The 26,962-nt window shown below is 40.0% G+C and overlaps 3 non-coding genes across 3 annotated transcripts; all 3 read left to right on the top strand.

Moving 5' to 3' along the window:
• Positions 1-10,362: 10,362 nt before the first annotated feature.
• LOC141701233 (small nucleolar RNA R71) lies at positions 10,363-10,469 on the top strand. Its single transcript, XR_012566722.1, has one exon. It is a non-coding gene; the product is annotated as a small nucleolar RNA R71 (small nucleolar RNA).
• Positions 10,470-21,328: 10,859 nt separating this feature from the next.
• On the top strand, positions 21,329-21,435 carry LOC141701231 (small nucleolar RNA R71). Its single transcript, XR_012566720.1, has one exon. It is a non-coding gene; the product is annotated as a small nucleolar RNA R71 (small nucleolar RNA).
• Positions 21,436-26,600: 5,165 nt separating this feature from the next.
• On the top strand, positions 26,601-26,707 carry LOC141701232 (small nucleolar RNA R71). Its single transcript, XR_012566721.1, has one exon. It is a non-coding gene; the product is annotated as a small nucleolar RNA R71 (small nucleolar RNA).
• Positions 26,708-26,962: the final 255 nt, after the last annotated feature.

Consider the following 26,962-nt stretch of genomic DNA (forward strand, 5'->3'; position numbering starts at 1 on the left):
AAGGTGCAAACTAGAAGGGCTACTCAAGATGAATGTCTATACAGTAGTTTTCTAATACAGGAGGAACCTAAGAGAGTGGAAGAAGCTCTATTGGATCCAGATTGGATTTTAGCAATGCAAGAGGAGCTAAACCAATTTGAGAGGAACAAAGTATGGAAGCTGGTACCCAAGCCAAAGAACAAGAGTTCTATTGACACAAAATGGGTATTCAGAAACAAGATGGATGAAAATGGCATTGTCATAAGGAATAAAGCTAGATTGGTTGCCAAGGCTACTCTCAACAAGAGGGAATAGATTTTGATGAGACATTTGCTCCTGTTGCAAGACTTGAAGCCATCAGAATTTTTCTAGCCTACGCAGCCCATGCCAATTTCAAAGTCTATCAAATGGATGTCAAGAGTGCATTTCTGAATGGAGAATTGGAGGAAGAAGTTTATGTGAGCCAACCTCCAGGGTTTGAAGATCCAAATTTTCCAGACCATGTGTATTATTTGTTGAAAGCACTCTATGGACTAAAGCAAGCACCTAGAGCCTGGTATGAGACTTTGTCAAAATTTCTCCTAGACAATCACTTCACAAGAGGTACTGTTGACAAAACTCTTTTCTTTAGAAATGTTAATGGCTCTACAATACTTGTTCAAATTTATGTAGATGATATTATATTTGGTTCTACAGATGATAAACTTTGTAAAAAGTTTGCTAAGTTAATGTAAAGTAAATATGAAATAAGCATGATGGGAGAGCTAACTTATTTTCTTGGTTTACAAGTTAAACAAGTTAGTGGTGGAATTTTCATTAGTCAAACGAAATATATTTATGATCTTTTAAAGAAGTTTGACTTAATGGAATGTTCATCTGCAAAAACTCCCATGGCCACTGCCACTAAGCTTGAATTAAACAAGGCTGAAAAGTTTATGGACATTACAAGCTATAGAGGCATGGTTGGTTCACTTCTATATTTAACTGCCAGTAGACCTGATATAATGTTTTCTACATGTCTTTGTGCTAGATTTCAAGCTGATCCTAAAGAATCTCACTTAGTTGCTATCAGATATCTCAAAGGGACTCCAAATCTAGGAATTTGGTACCCTAGAGAGTCTGGTTTTGATCTAATTGGCTACTCAGATGCAGATTATGCAGGTTGAAAAATAGACATGAAAAGTACAACTGGCGCCTGTCAATTTCTAGGGAATAAGCTTGTGTCATGGTTCAGTAAGAAGCAAAATTCTATTTCTACATCAACAATTGAGGCTGAGTACATTGCTGCTGGTAGTTACTGTGCACAGATATTATGGATGAGGAATCAACTATTTGACTATGGGCTAAATGTTGACAAAATTCCAATATTCTGTGATAACACAAGTGCCATTGCCATTACTGAAAATCCAGTGCAGCATTCAAGGACCAAGTGTTAGGGCAAAAACACGCGCTAATATTCACGCAAGTATACGTGTTCGCAAGTAATATAGAATACTTTCTAGTTCGTTCCCTCAGAGACTCAGACTAAATTATTGTCTAATTAAACTCACTCACCAATGTATGATTACTTCTCAATGTTAAGATAATAACACTTAAAATTGTTGATTAAATATTAACTATAATTAACTACTTAATTAACCACTTAACTAACACTTCAATTTATCAATAATAAAACACTCATGAGATCACAACTTCATTATTACTTCCTTCTATAGCCATTGTTATTACCTTTAGCATGTGACAGTGATGATATTAATCGAATAACACGAAACTGATAAAAGCCAACTTTCATTGTACTAATACCATTCTACCAAGCATCCACAATTAAGATAGAAGTTGAATAGTCATCAATTATGTTGAGTTCCTATATGTCTACAGAAATTGACAACACAACGATTTAAGCTCAAGTTATTCCTTTTTGATTACATAGGGCAAATAAAACTGTTAGAGTTACCCACTAATCATGCACAACGTACATGAACCTATGCTAGCATGGCAAGTTCTAAATCTCAAGATCCACCATCGCTTCACAAGAGATTAACACCCTATCTTATATGTTCGCGACGCACATAAGACGAATACGCACAACCAATACTAGATATCAAGCAATCATCACACACTAAAGTATTAAACAATTAACTAAAGAATTCCATAATAAATCCGTTGTAACCCCATGATCACGATTAGCCCATCATAGAACTTATCGCCATCATGGGTTCATATGAAATCATGATAAACAAACACAAGAAAATAATAACTAAACTAATTATATTAAAACAGAGTACGTCACAAGAGTAAATAAGTCAAAGCAAGAAAACTAGCATCCAACGTTACAACGAAACAAGAATCACAAGAAAATATGCTTCCTCTTCATTGTGGTGTGCTAAATCGGTCTTCTTCCTTATCTCCTTCGCTTCTTGCGTAAAACACAATCTAAAACATAATCCCCTTAATACTCTCTGTGAAAACGTCTCAAATCTACCTATATAATAGTCCCATAAAACTCAGATTACATAGAAGTTGGAAGCCAAACAGAAGTAGAAGTCTAAAATAATTTATCTTTTTCCCCGACCCTGCGCGGCCGCTCAGCATAGCTGCGCGGGCGTGCAGGTTGCTGCGCGGCCGCTCAGCATTGCTGTGCGGGCGCGCAGGCCTCTACTGGAAAAAATCCAGGTTTGCTCCGTTTCTTCGCCGTAATCTGCCCATTCCTTTCCTCTCGCAATGGTGAACACATGCCAAGGCTTATTCTTGATGATTCCTCCCCCGAAATGTAAGTAATACCCTAAAATGCATAAACACTAGAAAAACGCATCAAATACACAAAATACTTGATTTCAAGACACCAATTTAAGCCATTTTAAGACGTTCTAAGTGGTATAAAATGCCACTTATCACACCCCCAAACTTAAATCGATGCTTGTCCTCAAGCGTCACAGACTCAAAAATATGCATGAATGCAATCTATATGAAAATGCAACGATCCCCCTTACTACAATTAACCAACCAAATTGTCACATCTCAACAAATGCAGTTAGACAACTAAAGATCAATAAACTCATGCAAACAGACATACAGCCAGAAACGTGGTGTGTGCAAATGCTTAACAGATATGCTTCGGAACTAGACCAATTATTATGACTAGACTATCCTCAAGGCAATCCTACGATTATACAAAGAATAAAAACTCTAGGCACAAAGTGATATACAACACTACAAGAACTCTGGAGCTTACTACGGAATCGTGCTTTTTATTTACAACTCAAATGCTTATTTGACCGTGCAATGAGTGAGGTCCACAAAAGACTTATACAATGATATCCATGTAACGAGCGTTAGGTTAGCGGATCCCAGACTCTAAAAGCCTTAGGTCGCTAGGCACAAAGTCCCCTAAGAACTTAATAACTCGAATACCAAAGAGCCCACTCTTGATCAATTATGCCAATTTTTTTTTTTTTAATAACTTCTGAGCAAGTGCGTTTCGCTCCATCTTGCTCAACCCTAGACTACTCGCAACATACGCGAGCCGGCTACTAGCCATTTGACGCCTAGCCACAACTAGCAAAAAACTTCCATATTTTTTTCTCCAAAATTTTTCTTTTTCATGTCTTTATCACTAAGAACCTATAATCGAATTCTAAGCATAATAAGTAGATTGACCTTGAAAACAACCAAATCATAACACAATCTAGCCCTTTCGTATTCTCTAAGACTTAGTGGACTTACAATTGTTTTTAGCATGCATATCAACCTACACAACTTAATATCACTTTAATGCTATCACTACACTCACATCAATATCACAATTCAGTCGATAACTTATTGCAAAAGGGATCATGGTAAATGCATGAGCTACATGACATTCATAAAAAAAAACTAAATGGCATAAATTATGCAACTATATGAACTAAACTATCATGAATATGCAACTAAATGACACACACACAATATTCCTTAACTACCACCCCCAAACTAAAAATCTTCACTGTCCTCAGTGAAAGTAGTAAAAAGGAACACAGGGTATACCTACTCGGAGTCATCATCATCATCACCCTCAGTGGGTGGAGTATCAGGCGGCGGGTATGCAGAGTCCTCACCAAAAACTGGCCACTGGATATCAGCTCCAAGGCCTCGAAAAGCAGTCCCTAACGCAAGGGTGAGCTCCTGAGCAAACCTGCTCTGCGTCTCATACATGGCATCCATCCGCCGTGAAAGCCTCCTATACTGGGCATCAACCATCCCAGCACCCTCCTGAGCTCTCGAAGAACCAGCCTCACCACGCCCTGGCCTAGCCATAGTAGCACCTCATGCTGGACGCCCTCCTGGAAGACGATAACCCAGCCCATGCTCCTCAGGCTCACCACCGGTCCACTCCTGCATCCCATTCAGAGTGCCAGAATCTATCGGAGCTGCTGGCAACTGCAACTGCTCATGAGCCGGCCAGTTCACTCCCACTGCTCGGCATAGCTTCGTAACCGTGGATGCATAAGGGATGTTCATATGCTTTGCTCCCCTCAAAAACTTCAGAATTCCTTGGTAGATAAACTCACCAAGGTCCACATAGTACTCATCATGCAGAATTTCCCACAACAACTGTGCTCTCTCAACTGTGACCTCGTGTGCATGTGAAGAAGGCAAAATATTAGCACATATAAATGCATTCCATGCACGGGCATACCTGTTCATGGCGATCGCCGGAAAGTGACGATACTCATTATTGCCTGGACTGCGGGTCCAAACTGTGCCCGGTCGACAGAGAGTCGCACAAATCAAATCCAAGTCAAAATCCTCAGCAGTCTTTTCATTCCAGTTCTCCTCCTCGGGCTTCCTCTCTCGCTGTCCAATCACACGGCGAATCGCCGCAGGATGATAATCAACCGTCAGCCCACGGACTATAGAAAACCCATTCTTTTCAGCCTTCGCGTTCGCGTAGAACTCGCGAACAACGCTCATCGGTACTGCTTCGGGTGACTCACAAAAAGCTATCCACCCCTTCTCTGCAATCATGGGCAACAACTCACCATCCCTCCCTGATGGTAAAAACCCCCTCTCCTTCAGAATCGGCTTCCCCAACAGCCTAGTGTACTCCTCCTCCGCAGCTTTGTCAGTTAACCGAGGCCTTGCAGCAGTACCCCTCGATGCATCAGCAGTAGGAACTGTGCTGCTGCTGTCAATAGTGCGTGCTCTCTTGGGTGCCATTGATTCGTGAATAAAAGTGTGTAAGAAATGATTTTTGATGTTTGTTAGAGGGTTTAAGTGTAGGAAGTTTTGTGGGAGATATGTAGGATAGGTGTATGTATATATAGGGTGTGGATTAGATTAGGGTTTGGGAATTAAGGGATAAAATGATGGGGTAGTGGGAACAATTCGTGGGTTTATGGGCTAAAACTATTTTTATGTTTTTGTTTGTTTGTTTTTTTTTTCTGAACTGTAAAAAATTTTCTGGAACTCGACCCCTGCGCGGCCGCTCAGCATAGCTACGCGGGCGCGTAGAGGGTCTCTGGAAAAAAAAAATTTCAGCCCCTATTTTCTGATTTTTTTGTGTTTTTGGATAAGTTATTAACTTCTAAGGGTTCCTGTAACAACAATTCATGGGTTGCCTCCCACGCAGCGCTTCTTTTTCGTCATTAGCTTGACGTTCCGTACCTTTCTCAAGTAGTCAACAAAATGGCACTAACCACCTCTCGGTTTGCCATGTCCCCATAGTAGTGCTTCAACCGCTGACCGTTAACCTTGAATGCTTGGTCCGAATTATTCTCAAAAATTTCCACCGCTCCATGTGGAAACACAGTTTTGACAATAAAAGGTCCAGACCACCTTGATTTCAACTTCCCAGGAAAAAGTCGGAGCCGAGAGTTGAATAAAAGAACTTGTTGCCCTGGCACAAATAACTTAGGATGTAGCTTCCTATCGTGCCACCTCTTCACCTTTTCCTTATACATTTTGTTATTCTCGTACGCTTGAAGTCGAAATTCATCAAGTTTATTGAGCTGAAGCATTCTTTTCTTATCAGCTGCATCTAAATCAGGGTTCAACTTCTTCAATGCCCAGTAGGCCTTATGCTCAAGCTCCGCAGGTAGATGACATCCCTTACCGTACACCAACTGGAACGGTGACATCCCAAGTGGAGTTTTGTATGCTGTTCTGTAAGCCCAAACAGCTTCATCGAGCTTTAAAGACCAATCCTTCCTTGACGGACAAACAACCTTCTCTAGAATGCGTTTTATCTCTCTGTTAGACACTTCCGCTTGACCATTTGTTTGCGGATGATAGGCAGTAGCTACTCGATGATTCACATTATAACGCTGCATCATAGAAGTGAACTTACGGTTGCAAAAATGCGATCCTTCATCACTTATGATTACCCGAGGTGTTCCAAACCTTGTGAAAATTTGCTTATGAAGAAAATTTAGTACTGCCTTTGCATCATTTGTCGGTAAAGCTTTAACTTCGACCCATTTTGAGACATAATCGACTGCCAGCAAGATGTACTGATTATTGCAAGACGAGATAAAAGGCCCCATGAAATCGATTCCCCATACATCAAAGACCTCGACTTCAAGCATCACATTTAATGGCATTTCATCCTTCCTTGACAAATTTCCCACTCTTTGGCAACGATCACACCTTAAAACAAACTGATGAGCATCCTTGAACAAAGTAGGCCAGAAAAAACCTGCTTGCAGAATATGAGCTGCCGTCTTCTCACCTCCATAGTGTCCCCCATAAACCGTGGAATGGCAGTCTCGTAATATCCCCTCCGTCTCACAGAACGGGATACATCTCCTGATGATCTGGTCAGCTCCATGTCTAAACAAATATGGTTCATCCCATATATACCACTTCACCTCATGCAGAAACTTCTTCTTTTGAGCGGATGTCAAATTAAGAGGCATTATATTGCTGACGAGATAGTTTACAATATCTGCAAACCATGGTTCTTCCTCCTGAATTGCAAACAACTGCTCATCCGGAAAAGATTCATTGATTAATGTTCTATCTTGTGAAGTAGAATCGGGATTCTCCAACCTAGAGAGATGGTCAGCTACTTGATTCTCAGTACCTTTTCTATCTTTGATCTCTAACTCAAATTCCTGAAGTAAAAGCACCCAATGAATGAGTCTCGGCTTCGAATCCTTCTTAGAAACCAGATAGCGAATAGCTGCATGATCAGTGAATACTGTTACTTTCGTACCAAGCAGATAAGATCGAAATTTCTCAAAGCCAAAGACTATAGCCAAAAGCTCCTTCTCAGTAGTGGTGTAGTTCAATTGGGCACCATTTAAAGTCTTACTCGCATAGTAGACCACATGGAAGAGATTTTTCTTGCGCTGTCCCAGAACTGCACCTACCACATAATCACTCGCATCACACATCATCTCAAACGGTTCTGTCCAATCTGGTGTTGTAATAACTGGTGCAGTGATCAAACTCTTCTTGAGAGTCTCGAATGCTGCCAAACATTCATCATCAAATTTGAACGACACATCTTTCTCAAGCAAATTGCACAACGGCTTAGATATCTTTGAAAAGTCCTTGATGAATCGCCGATAAAAACCCGCATGACCAAGAAAACTACGGATTCCTTTCACAGAATTAGGTGGGGGAAGATTTTCAATGACTCCCACCTTGGCCTTGTCCACCTCCAGACCCTTGCTAGAGACCTTATGCCCAAGGATAATGCCTTCACGCACCATAAAGTGACATTTCTCCCAATTAAGCACCAAATTAGTTTCCACACATCTTTTGAGTACGGCGCGCAGATTATTCAAACATTCATCATATGAGTGTCCAAAGACGGAGAAGTCATCCATGAACACTTCGACGTTATTTCCAATCATGTCAGAGAATATAGCCATCATACATCTCTGAAAGGTGGCCGGTGCGCCACATAACCCAAACGAAACTCTGCGAAAAGCAAATATGCCAAATGGACAAGTGAAGGTAGTCTTTTCCTGATCCTCTGGTGTAATACAAATCTGATTATACCCGGAATAACCATCCAGAAGACAAAAATACTCATGACCCGCCAATCTGTCAAGCATTTGATCAATAAACGGAAGGGGGAAGTGATCCTTCCTTGTGGCTTTGTTCAATTTTCTATAATCCATGCATACTCTCCATCCTGTAACTGTTCGAGTAGGGATGAACTCATTCTTTTCATTTGCGACCACAGTGATACCTCCCTTCTTAGGTACACATTGTACGGGGCACACCCACGAGCTGTCAGAAATAGGATAAATGATGCCTGCATCTAGCCATTTCAGAATTTCTTTCTTCACCACCTCCTTCATGATGGGATTCAGTCTTCGCTGCTGTTCCACAGTTGGCTTACTACCTTCCTCTAGCAAAATTTTATGCATACAATATGAAGGACTTATCCCCTTGATGTCTGATATGGTCCATCCTATAGCCGATTTGAATTCTCTCAAAATCCTTAAGAGCTTGTCTTCCTCACTACCTGAAAGGTCAGATGAAATAATAACAGGTAACGTAGATGAATCACCTAAAAAAGCATACCTCAAGTGTTCAGGTAATGGTTTGAGCTCCAAGGTAGGTGCTTCCTCTATTGATGGTTTGAGCTTCCCTTCAGCATTCTTAAGGTCAGAAGTACCAAGAGATTCAAATGGTATGTCCAGCTTTCGCTTCCATGGAAAAGCGTTCAGATATTGTAATTGATCGTTGCTATCTTCATCATCGCTGTCAAAATCCCCCACTAAGGCCTTTTCCAATGCATCAGACATTAGCATGTGATCGAGTTCCGAAGTAACCGTAGTATCAATCACATCCACTTTTAAGCACTCCTCATCTTCTGTAGGGAATTTCATTGCCTTGAATACATTGAAGGTCACATCCTGATCTTGGACCCGCATAGTAAGTTCACCTTTTTGCACATCTATCAAGGTACGGCCAGTAGCCAAGAAAGGCCTTCCCAAGATTATGGGAATCTTCTTATCTTCCTCAAAATCCACAATAACAAAATCTGCAGGAAAGAAGAGCTTATCCACCTTGACGAGCACATCCTCAACTATGCCCCTTGGGTAAGTAATGGAACGGTCAGCCAATTGTAGTGACATGTACGTGGGTTTTGGATCAGGCAGATCCAGTTTTTTAAAGATCGACAACGGCATCAGATTAATGCTTGCTCCCAAATCACAAAGGCACTTGTCAAATATTAGATTGCCAATTGTGCAAGGAATGGTGAAGCTTCCTGGATCTTTCAGTTTTGGTGGTAACTTTTGTTGCAGAACAGCGCTGCATTCTTCCGTGAGAGCAACGGTTTCAAGGTCATCCAGTTTCACCTTCCTTGAAAGAATAGTCTTCATAAACTTCGCATAACTAGGCATTTGTTCCAGAGCCTCAGCGAAAGGTATATTGATGTGAAGTTTCTTGAACACCTCCAGAAACTTCCCGAACTGTCTATCCAGCTTTTGTTGCTGCAATCTCTTAGGAAAAGGTGGTGGAGGATAGAGCTGTTTCTCCCCTGTATTAGCCTCAGGCAGAGTGTGTTCAACAGTAGTCTTCCTTGGTTCCACCGCTTTCTCCTTTTGCTTAGATTTTTCATCTCTAACTTCAGCTTCGACTTCCTTTGCCTTTTCAGCATCAGCCACTTTTCCAGACCTTAAGGTAATAGCCTTGACTTGCTCTTTAGCTTCCTTCCTGCCTGGTACTTCCGTGTCACTGGGAAGAGTGCCAGGTTGACGATTGAGCACTGCATTGGCTAATTGACCAATTTGATTTTCCAAGGTCTTGATAGAAACCGCCTGACTCTTGCACAACAGCTTAAGTTCCTCAAAATCAGCACTAGTGGGTGCAGCTGTACTTCCCTGTTGAGGATATGATTGCCTTGTAGCATACTGCTGTGGTTGCTGGAATCCAGGTGGGTTAAACTGTTTACTCACTCCTTGCTGATATGGTGGCTAAATAGCATTCTGATTATTCCCCCAGCTGAAATTTGGATGATTTCTGTTATTAGGATGATAGGTCGCTGGCACAGGCTGCTGTTGTCGCTGATAATTATTCACATACTGAACAGATTCGTTGACAAGAGAACACTGATCCGTAGCATGAGAACCTGCACAAAGCTCACAAACCATAGCTATTTGATTAACTCCATACGTAGCCAGAGAATCAACCTTCATTGATAGCGCTTGGAGCTGGGCTGCAATAGCGGTGGCTGCATCAACTTCCAGAATACCTGCTACCTTGCCTGACGTCATCCTCTGAGTTAGGTTTTGATGCTCATTTGCAGCCATCGTCTCGATAAGATTATACGCCTCAGTATAGCTTTTAGCCCATAAGGCTCCTCCAGCTGCTGCATCGAGCATGGGCCGAGATTGGGCCCCCAAACCATTATAGAAACCAGTGATCACCATCCAATCCGGCATTCCATGATGTGGACATTTTCTCAATATTTCCTTGTAGCGTTCCCAAGCCTCGCACATAGATTCTGTAGGTTGCTGCGCAAACTGAGTAAGAGCACTCCTCATAGCAGCAGTCTTTGCCATTGGATAAAACTTAACCAGAAACTTTTACGCAAGATCTTGCCACGTAGTGATGGACCCAGCTGGTTCGGAATGTAACCAGTCTTTAGCCTTATCCCTCAGTGAGAATGGGAAAAGCCTCAACTTGATAGCCTCATCAGTCACGCCATTATACTTAAAAGTGCTGCAGATCTCGACAAAATTCCTTATGTGCATGTTGGGGTCTTCAGTTGCCGCTCCTCCAAAAGAAACAGAATTCTGCACCATCTGAATAGTGCCCGGCTTGATTTCAAAGGTGTTAGCTTGAATAGCCGGATGAAGGATGCTTGACTGAATGTCATCAATTTTAGGCCGAGAAAAATCCATAAGAGCTGGATCAGCTTGAACAATACGATCTCCCATGTTTACTGGTTCTTTCTGCTCAGTTCCTGAATCCGAATCCTCAAAATCTAACTTCTCCGGAATATCAAGAACTTCGTTTGTCTCCTCAGCTGTATCTAAAGTCCTCTTGCGAGCACGAGAACGAGTTTGCATAAACGCTTGCTAAAGTACCTGAAACACAACCAAAAAGAGTAAGTAACTACTACGTCCTAATCACTGAGTCCTAATGACCAATGATGGTAAGTACATAAACTAAACAAATACGCCGAGTCCCCGGCAGCGGCGCCAAAAACTTGTTAGGGCGAAAACACGCGCTAATATTCACGCAAGTATACGCGTTCGCAAGTAATATAGAATACTTTCTAGTTCGTTCCCTCAGAGACTCAAACTAAATTATTGTCTAATTAAACTCACTCACCAATGTATGATTACTTCTCAATGTTAAGATAATAACACTTAAAATTGTTGATTAAATATTAACTATAATTAACTGCTTAATTAACCACTTAACTAACACTTCAATTTATCAATAATAAAACACTCATGAGATCACAACTTCATTATTACTTCCTTCTATAGCCATTATTATTACCTTTAGCATGTGACAGTGATGATATTAATCGAATAACACGAAACTGATAAAAGCCAACTTTCATTGTACTAATACCATTCTACCAAGCATCCACAATTAAGATAGAAGTTCAATAGTCATCAATTATGTTGAGTTCCTATATGTCTACAGAAATTGACAACACAACGATTTAAGCTCAAGTTATTCCTTTTTGATTACATAGGGCAAATAAAACTGTTAGAGTTACCCACTAATCATGCACAACGTACATGAACCTATGCTAGCATGGCAAGTTCTAAATCTCAAGATCCACCGTCGCTTCACAAGAGATTAACACCCTATCTTATATGTTCGCGACGCACATAAGACGAATACGCACAACCAATACTAGATGTCAAGCAATCATCACACACTAAAGTATTAAACAATTAACTAAAGAATTCCATAATAAATCCGTTGCAAACCCATGATCACGATTAGCCCATCATAGAACTTATCGCCATCATGGGTTCATATGAAATCATGATAAACAAACATAAGAAAATAATAACTAAACTAATTATATTAAAACAAAGTACGTCACAAGAGTAAATAAGTCAAAGCAAGAAAACTAGCATCCAACGTTACAACGAAACAAGAATCACAAGAAAATATGCTTCCTCTTCGTTGTGGTGTGCTAAATCGGTCTTCTTCCTTATCTCCTTCGCTTCTTGCGTAAAACACAATCTAAAACATAATCCCCTTAATACTCTCTGTGAAAACGTCTCAAATCTACCTATATAATAGTCCCATAAAACTCAGATTACATAGAAGTTGGAAGCCAAACAGAAGTAGAAGTCTAAAATAATTTATCTTTTTCCCCGACCCTGCGCGGCCGCTCAGCAACCTGCGCGCTCGCGCAGGTTGCTGCGCGGCCGCTCAGCATTGCTGCGCGGGCGCGCAGGCCTCTACTGGAAAAAATCCAGGTTTGCTCCGTTTCTTCGCCGTAATCTGCCCATTCCTTTCCTCTCGCAATGGTGAACACATGCCAAGGCTTATTCTTGATGATTCCTCCCCCGAAATGCAACTAATACCCTGAAATGCATAAACACTAGAAAAACGCATCAAATACACAAAATACTTGATTTCAAGACACCAATTTAAGCCATTTTAAGACGTTCTAAGTGGTATAAAATGCCACTTATCACCAAGCACATTGACATCAAGTACCACTTCATAAGGGAACATGTGATGAATGGTATAGTGGAACTTCATTTTGTTCCAAGTGAAAAACAAATTGCAGACATATTTACCAAGCCACTTGATGAATCAACATTCACAAGATTAGTAAGTGAGCTAGGTATGCTTAATTATTCCTAAATTCATGTTCTAATTGTAATTTGTCTTGTAGCCTAAAATGAATTTGTTACAAGAACAAAGTTGGCTTTAAGTAAAGTTCATTCTATCAATGGATATTCCCTATCCGTTGAAAGCCAAAATTGTTCTATCAACGGATGTCCATTATCCGTTGAAAGATAAATACATTTCTGGTAATTTTATCCTTCAACGGATAAAACTGTGTTAATCTTTAACGGATAACTATTTACCTCATCCGTTGAAGTGTCACATCAGTCGTTTTGAGTGAGTCACAGCCGTTGATTCTATTTACTTAACCGTTGATACATATATATATATACACAATTGTATGTATTTGTATTAAATGCAGTTTTTAGAATATATACAGTTTTTTTTTCTTTTATTCTCAAACGGCTTTAATTCACTTAAAAATATTGTTTAATCATTCTCTTTATGTTTTAATTTGAGAAAGTATAAAAGCCCCTTTGAATTCTTATTTTCACTTTACGCTTTCTTGCAATTTTCAAAAGCTTTTAATCTCTTTCTCTCCCAAAACTCTCAACCTTTCTCTGCAACTTCTACTCACAACAATGGCACCAGTAGTAAAGATAATGTCCCAATATGGGTTTGTCTATGAGAAAAATAATTTCGTAGCTTTGGTGGAAAAGAATGAATCCCACTCAGATTATCACAAGATGATGGACTTCATCAAAAACTTCAAACTGAGCTATGCAATGCTGGAAGCCCCAATGATTTACTGTGAGGTAGTTGAGGAAATGTGGACAACTACAGAGTTCAACCCCACTGATATGACCATCTCTTTCTCTCTCAAAGGTAATGCTTACTGTATTAACTGTGATGATATACAGTCCTATTTTAAATTACCTGAAAACAATGCCATGACACCACACACTGATAATGATGTATCTAGCATGTTAGATTCCATAGGCTATTCCCTTGATTCTACTAGTTTAGGCAGTATAAAGAGAAAAGGCCTTAGGAAAGAATGAAGTTTTCTTAGTGATGCCTTTATCAAGGTTTTCTCTGGGAAAATTAGTAATTTTGATGCAATAACTTCATCTCTTGTTAATATGCTCTATATTCTGGTTTCTGATAGGTACTTTAATTTTAGCAATTATGTTATGCTAAAATTGGGTACTAGGTTAGGTAACAAGGCTAATAGACCTCATAACATCTCTTATGCTAGATTCTTTATGTTATAGGCTAACCATGTTGCTGAAGGTTTGGTCATAAATAATGAGAATAATAAACTCAAATGTTGGGCACAAGAGAAGAGAGTCCTTGCACACCTTTTAAGAATTAACCTCAACAGTCAGGTGCCATTGGTATACTTACCAATCATGGATGCACCTCAGGTAAGTGAGGTAAATACTTCTTCAACTCCTACTACTTCCAACCCCATCATTTCTTTGCCTTCAAGTGTGGCCATGGGATCTGTGTCAATGCCCCAACAAATTTCTACTAAGGCCACCAAACCTAAAGTTTCAAAATCCAAGTCAAAGAAAGCCACCTATGTTGTCTCTCAAAAGACAACAGTTGTAACACCTACCATAAACTTTGAGGGGAGTGAACAGGGTGTTAGTGGTGAGGGGAGGGGTGAACATCAAGAAAACCCCCAGAATAAGGTAGGAGAGGTGAGTGGTACCCAAGCTAGCCAAGCCACAGTTTCTCAAAAGACTGTGGTGGTTGAAAAGGATTCAAACTCATCCCTAGTTGCATCCTCCCAAAAGGGTACATCTATTGAAAATAATCCCTAACCAGGGACATAAAACAAAAGAGGGAGGGACACTGAAGCCACACACTCACCTGTAAAAGTCTTCACAAGAAGAAAGAAGGTCAAAACCCTAGTTTCCACACAGGGTGCACACACTGCACAGATACAACCACCTGTATCTATGCCTTCTCAAATTCAGCTTGATGTGACTCCAACAAATGTGGAGTCACAGCCCCATTCTCTCAAAATTGACACACCAATCACCAAATTCTCCATCACCATATCTGGATGTGGACATGATATTCACATCAATTCCTGATTCTCCCTCTTTACAACTCAGGGAGGAGCCCCACTCAAATACTGGTGATCATCATCTTTTAGATGATTTGTTGGATCATCAGCCAATTCTTTCAGACTTAGTTGAAAAATTTGTCACCTAAATTAAAATCAATCCACACAGATTCAACAATTATGTCACTTTCAATTTCTACTTCTTTTCCTTCTTCAACGGATATTCCTCGTCCGTTGACAAGTGGTTGTTCTTCAACGGATAAGCTTAACAGCAATTATCCGTTGATACCTTCAGTTTCAACTTCAACGGATATTCCCTATCCGTTGATGGTCTCTACACAAACAACTGAATTAATTCCAAGTGTAGAAGATATTGTTACTGTACAATCACTTATGTGATTGAGGGAAGGGAGTGAAAACTTGAGTGAGAGACTGGGTTGCTCCCAGGCAAAAGGAGAGCTTGAGAGTCTAACTATGCATGCTAATTCTTCCAGCATGGCAAAAGAAAGTGAGAGGAGTACCACCTTAGTAGGTGAAGGTGAGGGTGTGAGGAGTGTGAGCCAGGGGGAGCCCCTGATGCAAGAAAAGAGAGAAATTGAGAGAAAAGCAGGTACAGGAGGTATAAGGGTGGATCCAGCCATTGCTAGTGAGTCAATGATTGTGGATGATGCTGAAAAGGAAAGACAATTTCAGCAACATTACAAAGCTGTAATTGATAACATTTCCTTGGATGCTGACACTTTTACTCATCCTGTGTCAGCCTATCAACTGTTGGCTATTCAGGGCAATGAGGAGGCAGAAAAGACTTTAAATCTAGTACATACTTCAGAATCTCTATAAAGGGATAAAGCTGCTGTCAATATGATGCCTTCTACAGCTGGTGAGCCATCTGAAGAATTTGAAGTAAATTCTAATGATGATGACTCTGATTCTTTTGATGGAAGCATGAACTTAGGGGGAGATGAAGGCCCAAGTTCTATTCCAGAATTACCTGAATGGGCATTGACAAAGGAGTCTACACCAGGGAATTTCAATGTATCCTTAGTCAAACAAGTCATGTCTATCCAAAAGGCCATTCAGGAAACTTCAAATGCTGGTACCAAGGCTATTCTTCAAGCCCACCTAGATTCTCTACATCTCATGAAGCTACAACAATTAAGACATAATCTAAGTATGGATGAACTCAAGAAGGATATAGCTGACTTGAAGTCGTACAATTCTGAGAAGCTGGATTCAATCATGCCCTTTGGTACCATGCAGGAACTATTGCTGAGACTGAGAAGAGAATCCGATGCTGAAAAGAAGATGGCCAAATTGGAGGAAAGAGTTCAAGCTATTGAAAACTCTGTGGTCACCATTCTTCACAATCAACAGTCTCAAACTAATCTTCTAATGCAACTGGCTAAAGCACATGGCTTGACCCCTCTCCTTGATGATAACAAAAAGGGGGAGAATAAAAGGGAAGGGGAAGGGGAGCCATCTACACATATACAAATATCAAAAGTGCTAGTTCCAGCCATCACTACTTCTCCAACACTTCAAATCAAAGGAAAGCTTGATGGAATTGATCTAATCCAGCTAGCAGCAGCTGAGATGAAGGTGAAAGAGCAAAGGAGAAAAATTGATGAAAGGATGCAACAAGTGTTTGGCTCTTCAACTACAAAATCCTTATATGTGAAACATAGCACAAAAGTTAAGCCAATCATTATGGAGCACAAGCCAGTAAGGAGGAATAAGTTTGGAGAAACTTCTTTCAAGAACCTGAAGCCCATGGTACTCAAGCCAACCACTAGATTCAACAAGGACTCTACAAAGAACCCTCTAAGCTTTGCTCAACTAAAAGAGGTGGATTTTCCTCTTCCAAAGCCTGGTGAAGACAAAGTTTTGGGTGGTAACATCGTAAAGCATAAAGAGACCAAGGATGTAGTGGAAAGAATGAATATGGTTATCATCTATAGAGAGGGAAAGAGCATTTGTGTGATGCAAGGACATCCCAAATTCTCAATAGCCAAGAGGGAAGAGACCAAGAGGCTAAAGGAAGAAGCTAAAAAGCTGAAGGTTGACAAAAGAGCAGAAGTAAAGCTTGAAAAATAGCTAAAGTCAAGTCAAATTGAAGAAAAGAAGGAGATTGAAGACAAGAGTGAAGGAGACAAGACTGAAAGCATAAATGTGGATATTGGGAATATGGTTGGTGAGAGTGTGGAGGAAAGAAGTGAGGAAAGAAAGGAATGGCAGAAAGGAAACAGAAAGAAGGCCAAGGCAAAAAGGAAGAGTGAAGATGACACTGAGGAAACCCAATCAAAATCTAAACCACTACCCTCTATTCCTGAACCTGTTGTGACTGATCCCAGTATAAATATTCATGGTGAAACAATCATCCCCAAAGAGGAACCTATTGATTGGGACACCATCAAATTTCCTACCTTCCTAACTACTTCTCCACCACCAAAGAAACTGAACAGAAAATCCAAATCAACACATACTCTAACCTCAAGTAAATTCACTCAGAAACATAAACCTAAGCCTAAGCCACAAGCCTCAAAGGATGATTATGTTCATATTTGTGACATAAGAGAACATACAGATATTGAACTCTTCCTGGATGAGCTGGAGGAAGTAAGGGGAATAAATGCCTATAGACAGCTACCAGAAAGGCTAGTGTTCAAATATAAAGGAAATGTGGAAAGGACTTGGCCTCTTCAAAAAATTCTAAGTGAGGGCTATTCTACCTTGATTAGAGTCTACTCAGCTATCAAAAGGGATACCGGCTTTACTAGGACTGCCAAAACTGAGATTCTCAACAAGATTGCCAACATAAGGAAGAATTGGTGGGAGTCAAATTCCTTGCCTAGAACATTACTCATCCCTGAGCATGGAATCACAATTCATAAATCACCTCATTGGTTGATGGAGTTCAGAGAAATAAAGGAGTCAGAAAATTTTTCAGACTTGAAGACCAGCTTAAAATTACCAGTAATGAAACTCTCAAGGACATGCAATCTAAGTTGGATATCAGTGAAGAAGATGAAGCTGAATTCTACAGACAACTCCAACTCCAAGTAGAGGAAAATGACAGGAGGCTAGGGAAGAAAACAAGGGAACAAAGGAAAAGAAAATGATTTGCTCAGACTAAAGGAGCACCCTTGGAAACACTGTAAATCTTCAATTCTATCTCAGTACATACACTTTTGCAGCACTTTTAAATTTCTACTTGGTTTTAACTCATATATTTGTTAAGTGTTTTGTTATCATCAAGTTAACCCTGAATTTATGCCTACAATTCTAGTAGACATAAATAGGGGGAGATTGTTAGGAATATTTGTATTAGTTTGATGATAAGTTAAACAAAACACTTAAGTAAAAATCTAGTGTTTGTAGCCTCAACGGATAAGGCCACTTTGGCTATCCGTTGATGGAGTAGCTTTACTTAGAAATAAGTTTAGTATTGTAGCACATTTCAGTCTCTGTATTTAAGTTATAATTCTTAGAAGTTGTGAGAAATTATAAGTCATGTTGACTACTAGTGGATATGCAAATAGGAGGGCTAATTGTAAATATTTCATGCCTTGTAATTTTGTATAAATGAAGTAGTATCAACTGATAGATTAAAGGCCTTCAACGGATGAGAAACAAAGCTTCAACGGATGTCTCTAAAGCTTCAACGGATAACATCCATCAACAGATGAGTGCATCAACGGATAAAGCTTCAACTGCTAAAGCATCAACGGATAAAGCCATCAACGGATGAAAGCTTCAACGGATACTCAGTTCCATAGCAGTTGATAGTGACAATTCATAAGCTGACAAAGGCACATGGGTTGACAGAAACAATTGGAATGTGGTAGCCTCTTGGAGGAATCAAGAAAAAGCAGTATTTCCATTCTGGTGCAAATAAGGAAGTATTCAAAGATTCACAGATTATCTTAGATTGCATTAGATAGAGAAATGAAGAAGAAACATGTGAAGAACTATTTTATAATTGTATTTTATCTTTGTCTTCACTTGTAAACTTGGTGATATATAAACCAAGTTGCAGCTAGTAATTAGAAGTGAATTTTCCAGAGCTGTTTAGAAAAACATAGAGAGAAAATCATCTAGTTTGTACTAGAAAGCAGCTGTGATCAATTCTTTGTATCACAGATTTTCTGAAATACACATCTCTGGTGGAACAACAAATCCACCAGAAAAGTTTTTAAAGCCTTTGTGTTCTTTACATTTGTGTCTTGAATATACATCTGTCTGCACCTGCTCAAAGCAATTCACACACATCTGTTCACCATACACTTAGCTTTTGAAACTGCTCAAAACTTGAAAAAGTTTTAAGATTTACATTCAACCTCCCTTCTGTAAATCTCATTGTTAGTTCCTTGGGAATAACAACTGGGCTCACCCATGAACTGTCAAAGATATGATAGATGATCCCTGCATCCAGCCACTTAAGAATTTCCTTCTTCACTACTTCCTTCATGATTGGATTAAGTCTTCTTTGCTGCTCAACCGTAGGCTTGCTACCTTCCTCTAGCAGAATTTTATGCATGCAATAGGAAGGGATGATTCCCTTAATATCTGCTATGGTCCAACCGAATGCCGATTTGAACTCTCTTAAAATCCTCAAGAGTTTTTCCTCATCACTACCTAAAAGGTCAGATGCAATTATCATAGGCAGAGTAGATGCATCACCTAAAAAAGCATACCTCAAATGTTCAGGTAGTGGTTTCAGCTCAAGAGTGGGAGCTTCCTCAATAGATGGCTTGAGGCATTTTGGAGATTTGTTCAACTCCTCTATACCAAGAGATTTAAAAGGCATATCCAACTTCCTCTTCCAGGGAGAAGCATTCAGATATTGCAATTGCTCTTCACCTTCGTCATCTTCACTATCTGAATTTCCCAACAAGGCCTTCTCTAAGGCATCAGACCTTAACAATTGATCAAGTTCTGATGTGACCACAGAATCAACTCCACCATTAAGCACTCCTCATTTTTCATAGGAAATTTCATAGCATTGAACAAATTAAAAGTTACATCCTGATCCATCACTTGCATTGTGAGCTCATCCTTCTGCACATCTATCAAGGTTCGTCCAGTAACCAAGAAAGGTCTTCCCAAGATTATGGGAATCTTTTTATCCTCCTCGAAATCAAGAATTATAAAATCAAAAGGGAAGCTGAGTTTATCCACCTTGACCAAGACATCCTCCATAATACCTCGTGGATATGTAATAGAACGGTCGGCCAACTGCAAAGTCATATAAGTAGGCTTTGGATCAGGCAAGTTCAACTTCTTGAAGATTGACAAAGGCATCAGATTGATGCTAGCTCCCAAGTCACATTGACACTTGTCAAATGACACATTTCCAATGGTGCATGGAATAGTGAAGCTTCCAGGATCTTTAAGCTTCGAAGGCAACTTTTGTTGCAGCGCAGCACTGCATTCCTCCGTGAGAGCAATGGTCTCTAAGTCATCAAGCTTAACCTTCCTAGAGAGAATACCTTTCATGAAATTCACGTAAGTAGGCATTTGTTCAAGAGCTTCAATGAAATGTATGTTGATGTGAAGTTTCTTAAACACCTCCAGAAAGTTCTCAAACTGCTTATTCAACTTTTCTTCTGCAGCCTTTTAGGAAAAGGAGGTGGAGGATAGATCTGTTTCTCCCCTATATTACCCTCGGGAGGAGTGTGCTCAACAGTAGTCTTTTTTGGTTCCACTTCTGCTTCCTGCTACTTTATTACTTCTTCAGCCCCAGCTTCTTCCTCTAAAACTTGAGTTTGTTCGGGATTTGCAACTTTCCCAGACCTCAAAGTGATTGCCTTCACATGCTCTTTAGCTTCATTCTTGCCTGGCACTTCAGTATTGCTTGGAAGTGTTCCAGGTTGATGATTCAGTAATGCATTAGCAATTTGCCCAATCTGATTCTCCAAGGTCTTGATAGACACACCTTGACTCTTTCACATGAGCCTCAACTCCTCCAATTCAGATTTTTCATTAGCTTGCGGTAGCTGCTGAAGTTGAAGTTGTTGCCTAGGGGAATATTGCGGTTGCTGAAAACCAGGGGGGTTGTATTGCTTTGTTGGGTACTGCTGATAAAGCTGTTGAACCGCATACTGAGTGTTGCTCCAGCTAAAATTAGGATGATTGCGGTTGTTAGGATGATAGGTGGCTGGCACAGGTTGTTGCGATCGCTGAAAGTTGCTCACGAACTGAGTCGATTCACTAGAAATAACACATTAATCAGTCTCATGGGCACCAACATAAAGCTCACAGACACTAGTGATTTGATTAACTCCGTAATTAGCCAAAGTGTCCACCTTCATCATTAAAGCCTTAAGTTGGGCAGCTATAGCAGTTGTTGCATCCAACTCCAGAATTCTTGCTACCTTACCCTGAGTTAGCCTCTGAGAAGGATTCTGGTATTCATTAGCAACCATTAGTTCAATCAATTTATAAGCTTCATTGTAGCTCTTAGCCCACAAGGCTCCTCTTGATGCTGCATCGAGCATGGGTCTAAAAGTATCCCCCAATCTATTGTAGAAACAGTTTATAATCATCCAATCAGGCATGCCATGGTGTGGGCACTTCCTTAGCATCTCCTTATATCGATCACAAGCCTTACACAAAGATTCTCCTGTTTGTTGAGCAAACTGAGTAAGACCATTCCTGATTGCAGCAGTCTTCGCCATAAGAAAGAATTTAGTGAGAAACTTTTGAGCAAGATCTTCCCAAATAGTGATAGACCCTGGTGGTAGAGAATGTAACCAACACTTTGCTTTATCCCTCAGAAAGAATGGGAAGAGTCACAGCTTGATAGCATCTTCAGTCACACCATTGAACTTGAAAGTGTCGCAGATCTCGATGAAATCCCTGATGTGCATGTTGGGGTCTTCTGTAGGAGAATCCCCAAACTAAACTGAGTTCTGTATCATCTAAATCGTGCTTCACATGAACTCAAAAGTGTTAGCCGAGATGGCTGGTCTGATGATGCTCGACTGAATAGCAGTGATCTTAGGCTGAGAATAGTCCATTGTTAGGGCGAAAACACGCGCTAATATTCACGCAAGTATACGCGTTCGCAAGTAGTATAAGATATAAATCAGATTCGTTCCCACAGAGACTGGTTTAGGTTAAGTTCAATTTATGCACCTATGCAACAATGTATGGTTATCGCTCAATGCTAAGACAAATAAGAAATTGAGTTTTTATTAAACTAAGAGATTATACTAAATAACATTAACTAAGAGAATTGAGGTTGAATTACTATATATGACAAACATGGGATCCTAAATTCATTAAATACTTCATTCAATAGCCTTATTGTTCTTAACCTTAGCATGTGATGGTGATGACACTAATCAGATAACACGAAACTGATAAACGCCAACTTTCGTTGCACGAGTACCATTCTACCAGACATCCACAAAAGTGATAGAAGCTGAATAGGCACCAATTATATTGAGACCCTATATGTCTATAGAATTTGACAACATAACGGTTTAAGCACAAGTTATCTATCTTGATTATATAGGGCAAGTAAAACGGTTAGAGTTACCTACGAATCATGCATAACAAATACATGAACCTATGCTAGCATGGCAAGTTCTAAACCTCTATATTCACTGTCGCTTCAATAGAGATTAACACACTATCTTATATGGTAGCTACGCACATAAGACGAATAAGCACAACCAATACTAGGATATCAATCAATCACCACACACCAAGATATCGAAACAATTAACTATAGAAATCCAGAAGTAATTCCGCTAGAACCCCATGACAACGATTAGCCCATAATCGAACTCATCGTCACCATGGGTTCCAATGAAAGCATGGTATAAACAAGGTCTTAATAAACTGAATAATAATTAAAGTACGAATAAACGAGATCTAGGTTCAATAAGAACGAAAACGAGCATCCAAAGTTACAACTAATTCAAATAATCACAAGTTGAAAACAAGATCTTCTTTTTCGGAGTTGTTCTGTGCTTCTAGGTCTTCTCCTTGGTATCCTAATCTTCCCGGATGATGAAAACCCTTTTTTAAGTATATATACGCCCCTAGTGGATCTGGACCCTTAAAATCGTCAAATTCCACTCAAAAAAGGCTTTTTCAGCGAAATCAGCGACCAGCCGCTCAGCTCTCTGAGCGGGCGCTCAGCTCTGCTGAGCGGGCGCTCAGAGAGCTGACTGGGAAAATATTCTGATGAATCTTGTTTTGGCCATAACTTGAGTTCTACTCGTCAGAATTAGGCGATTCAACTGCCCACGCGAAGCTAACGAGATTCTCTACAACTTGACAATGGCCTTGGCTTCCAATTCTGATCACTTTTCATCATATTTCCTTTAAAAGCTCTTTTCTTCATTTAACTGATACCTAAAATGCAATAACACAAAAACACATCAAAATACCAACAACTTGAGTCCAAAACACCAATTTAAGCTTGTAATAAAGCATTTAAAGTGGATATAAAATCCACTTATCACACCCCCAAACTTGAATCGATGCTTGTCCTCAAGCATAAACAGACTCAAAACTACAAAATAAACCTAATGGATGAATGCAACTACGTGAATGCAACTAAATGATAATGCAATCGATCCCCTCAGAATAACCATAACCAAATGAATAAGCCAATGCCTCTAAGAATGCAATGACTTTAAACAGAGCTCGAATAAATTCCACAAACCAACTCACAAACCAGAAATATGCGTGTGTGGATGCTTAACAGATATACTCTCGATACTAGATCAATACGCATAACTTATCTATCATCAAAACAATCAAAAGTTTATAAATATAATAGACAATAAACGCATTATGACTCACAACACCTCCTTTCTACTAGAGTTATACAAGGATTCACACTATTATTGAACACATAACAAAGATGCTTATTTGATCGTGCAATGAATGAGGTCCCAAAAGACTTATACAATAATACCCATGTAGCGAGCGTTAGGTTAGCGGATCCCAGACTATAAAAGCCTTAGGTCACTAGGCACAAATTCCCCTAGAACTTAATAACTCGAGTATTAAAGAGCTCACTCTTGATCAATTATGCATAAACACATACCTTTTTTCTTTCTTTTTTTTTCTCTTTTTTTCCTTTTTTTTCAAAAATTTCTGATTGAGTGTGTTTCGCTCCATCTCATTCAACCCTAGACTACTCATAAAAATATGAGCCGACTACTAGCCTTACAACAACTAGCAATGAAATCCAAGTTTTTCTCCAGATAAAAAAAATCAGTGTTTTTACGTCATTACGAGAATATCACAAATTCTAAATATAACCAAGTGATTAAATCTCAACAACAAACAAGTATGATCATGATCTACATCAAAAGCAATCCTATATGACTTTGTGAAAATATTTATTTCTGTCATGCAAATCAATTCATTACGACTTAAACATCCCTCTGTTCCTCATCACCACACTCAAATCAACATCAACTTATCAAATATCATAGTTCATCTTAAGGGATCATGCTAAATATGCATGCAAATGTAACTATATGAAATCACATAAAAACAAACAAATATGTCCTAAATGAACAATCATACAAAAATATGAATGAACTATAACTAAACATGCAACATGAATCTATATGAATCTATATGGACACACACTACTAATCCTTACATTATCACCCCCAAACTTAAAATTTTCAATGTCCTCATTAAAGGCAATAATAAGGATTTCAGGCATACCTAATTAGCGGGAGATTCACCCTCGTCGGGTGGAGGATCAGGTGGCCAATCAACCTCGCCACTAGTGTCTTGGAAAATAGTACCGAAAGCGTGTGTCAAATCTTCAGCAAAATGACGGTGAATGTCGTGCATGGCTTCCATACGCCTAATTACTCGCCTGTACTGCTCATCACCAACACCAGTCCTATCAACTACCTGCTGCACATGAGAAGAACCCTCTATAGGCACTGGAGGATCCGTTCGGCTACCTTCTACATCATCAAAGATATATCCCAACCCCTTGTCAGGGGGTGCACCTAAGAATGAATAACTCAAGTGATCTGGCTATCGATTGAGCTCAAGTATGGGAGCTTCTTGAGTAAATGGTTCAAAACGCTCCTGAGAAATTTTCAGCTCTGCTAACCCAAGAGAATCGAATGGCATATCCAACTTCCTCTTCCACGGAGGTGCATTCAAAACCTGAATTTGCTCTATTTTAAAGCACTCCTCTTTAGCTGTGGGTAACTTTATTTCCTTGAACACATTGAAAGTGACCTTCTGATCATGAACCTTCATCGTAAGCTCTCCTTTTTGCACATCGATCATAGTTCGGCCTGTAGCCAAGAATGGTCTTCCCAAGATTATAGGAATCTTCTTATCTTCCTCAAAATCAAGAATTACAAAGTCAGCAGGGAAGAAGAGTTTATCCACCTTGACCAAGACATCCTCCACTATACCTCGTGGATAAACGATGGAATGGTCAGCTAGTTGCAATGACATGTATGTTGGTTTCGGCTCAGGCAGACCAAGCTTCTTGAAGATAGATAAGGGCATCAGATTGATGCTAGCTCCTAAATCACATAAACACTTGTCGAACGATAAGTTTCCGATGGTGCAAGGAATAGTGAAACTTCCAGGATCTTTAAGCTTCGGAGGCAACTTCTGTTATAGCACAGCACTGCATTCCTCTGTTAGAGCAACGGTCTCTAAATCATCGAGCTTCACTTTCCGAGATAGAATACCTTTCATAAACCTCGCATAGCTAGGCATCTATTCAAGAGCTTCAGCGAAAGGTATGTTGATATGAAGTTTCTTGAACACCTTCAGAAACTTCTCAAACTGCTTATCCAGCTTTTTCTTCTGCAGCCTTTTAGGAAAAGGAGGTGGAGGATAAATCTGTTTCTCCCCTGTATTACCCTCAGGAGGAGTGTGTTCCACAGTAGTCTTCCTTGGTTCGACCTCTACTTCCTTCTGCACATCTTCTTCAGCTAAAACTTCAGATTCTGGAACTTGAGACTTTTCAGGCTCTTCGTCTTGCTGAATTTGGGAGCTTGTAACCTTTCCAGACCTTAAGGTGATGGCGTTCACCCGTTCTTCAACTTCCCTCTTGCCTGGATTGGCTTCTATATCACTAGAAAGCATTCCTGGTGGTCGATTCAATAAGGCATTAGCAATTTGCCCTATTTGGTTCTCCAGAGTCTTGATAGAAATAGCCTGGCTTTGGCATATAAGAGCCTGGTTTTTGCACATAAGCCTTAACTCCTCCAATTCATATTTTTCATTCGAAGATAGACCTGCATCATTAGTTTGTTGTTGAAGTTGGAGTTGTTGTCTTGGTGTAAATTGTTGCTGAAAACCAGGAGGGTTAAATAGCTTATTTGCAAACTGCTGGAACGGCTGTTGCATCGCATTCTGATTGTTGCTCTAGCTGAAGTTAGGATGATTCCAGTTGTCAGGATAATAAGTGGCAGGAACTGGCTGCTGCGATCTCTGAAAGTTGCTCACAAACTGAGCTGAGTCACTAGATATAGCATATTGCTCTGTCGCATGCGGACCTGCACACGGCTCACAAACACTGGTTATCTGCTTAACACCATAGTTAGCCAGAGAATCGATCTTCATAGATAACGCCTTTAGTTGAGCAGTGATAGTCGTAGCTGTATCCACCTCAAGTACTCCTGCTACCTTGCCCTGTGGACATCTCTGGGTTGGATACTGATATTCATTAGCAGCCATCAGTTCAATTAGATCATAAGCTTCCTTATAGCTCTTTGCCCATAATGCTCCGCCTGATGCTGCATCGAGCATGGGTTTGGACTGTGCTCCCAACCCATTATAAAAACAAGTGATGATCATCCAATCAGGAATTCCATGATGAGGACACTTCCTAAGCATCTCCTTGTAGCGCTCCCAAGCTTCACATAGCGATTCTCCCGTTTGCTGGACAAATTGAGTAATAGCGTTCCTCATTGCAGCTGTCTTCGCCATAGGGAAGAATTTAGTAAGGAATTTCTGAGCAAGATCCTCCCAAGTAGTAATCGAACCAGCTGGTAGAGAGTGTAACCAGCTCTTAGCCTTGTCCCTCAGAGAGAATGGGAACAGTCTCAGCTTCACAGCATCTTCAGAAACACCGTTGAACTTGAAGGTGTCGCAGATCTTAATGAAATCCCTAATGTGCATATTGGGATCTTCCGTTGAAGAACCCCCAAACTGGATTGAATTCTGCAC

The sequence above is a fragment of the Apium graveolens genome, unplaced genomic scaffold, assembly GCF_009905375.1.
Source record: "Apium graveolens cultivar Ventura unplaced genomic scaffold, ASM990537v1 ctg3611, whole genome shotgun sequence".
Classification (NCBI taxonomy): Eukaryota; Viridiplantae; Streptophyta; class Magnoliopsida; order Apiales; family Apiaceae; genus Apium; species Apium graveolens.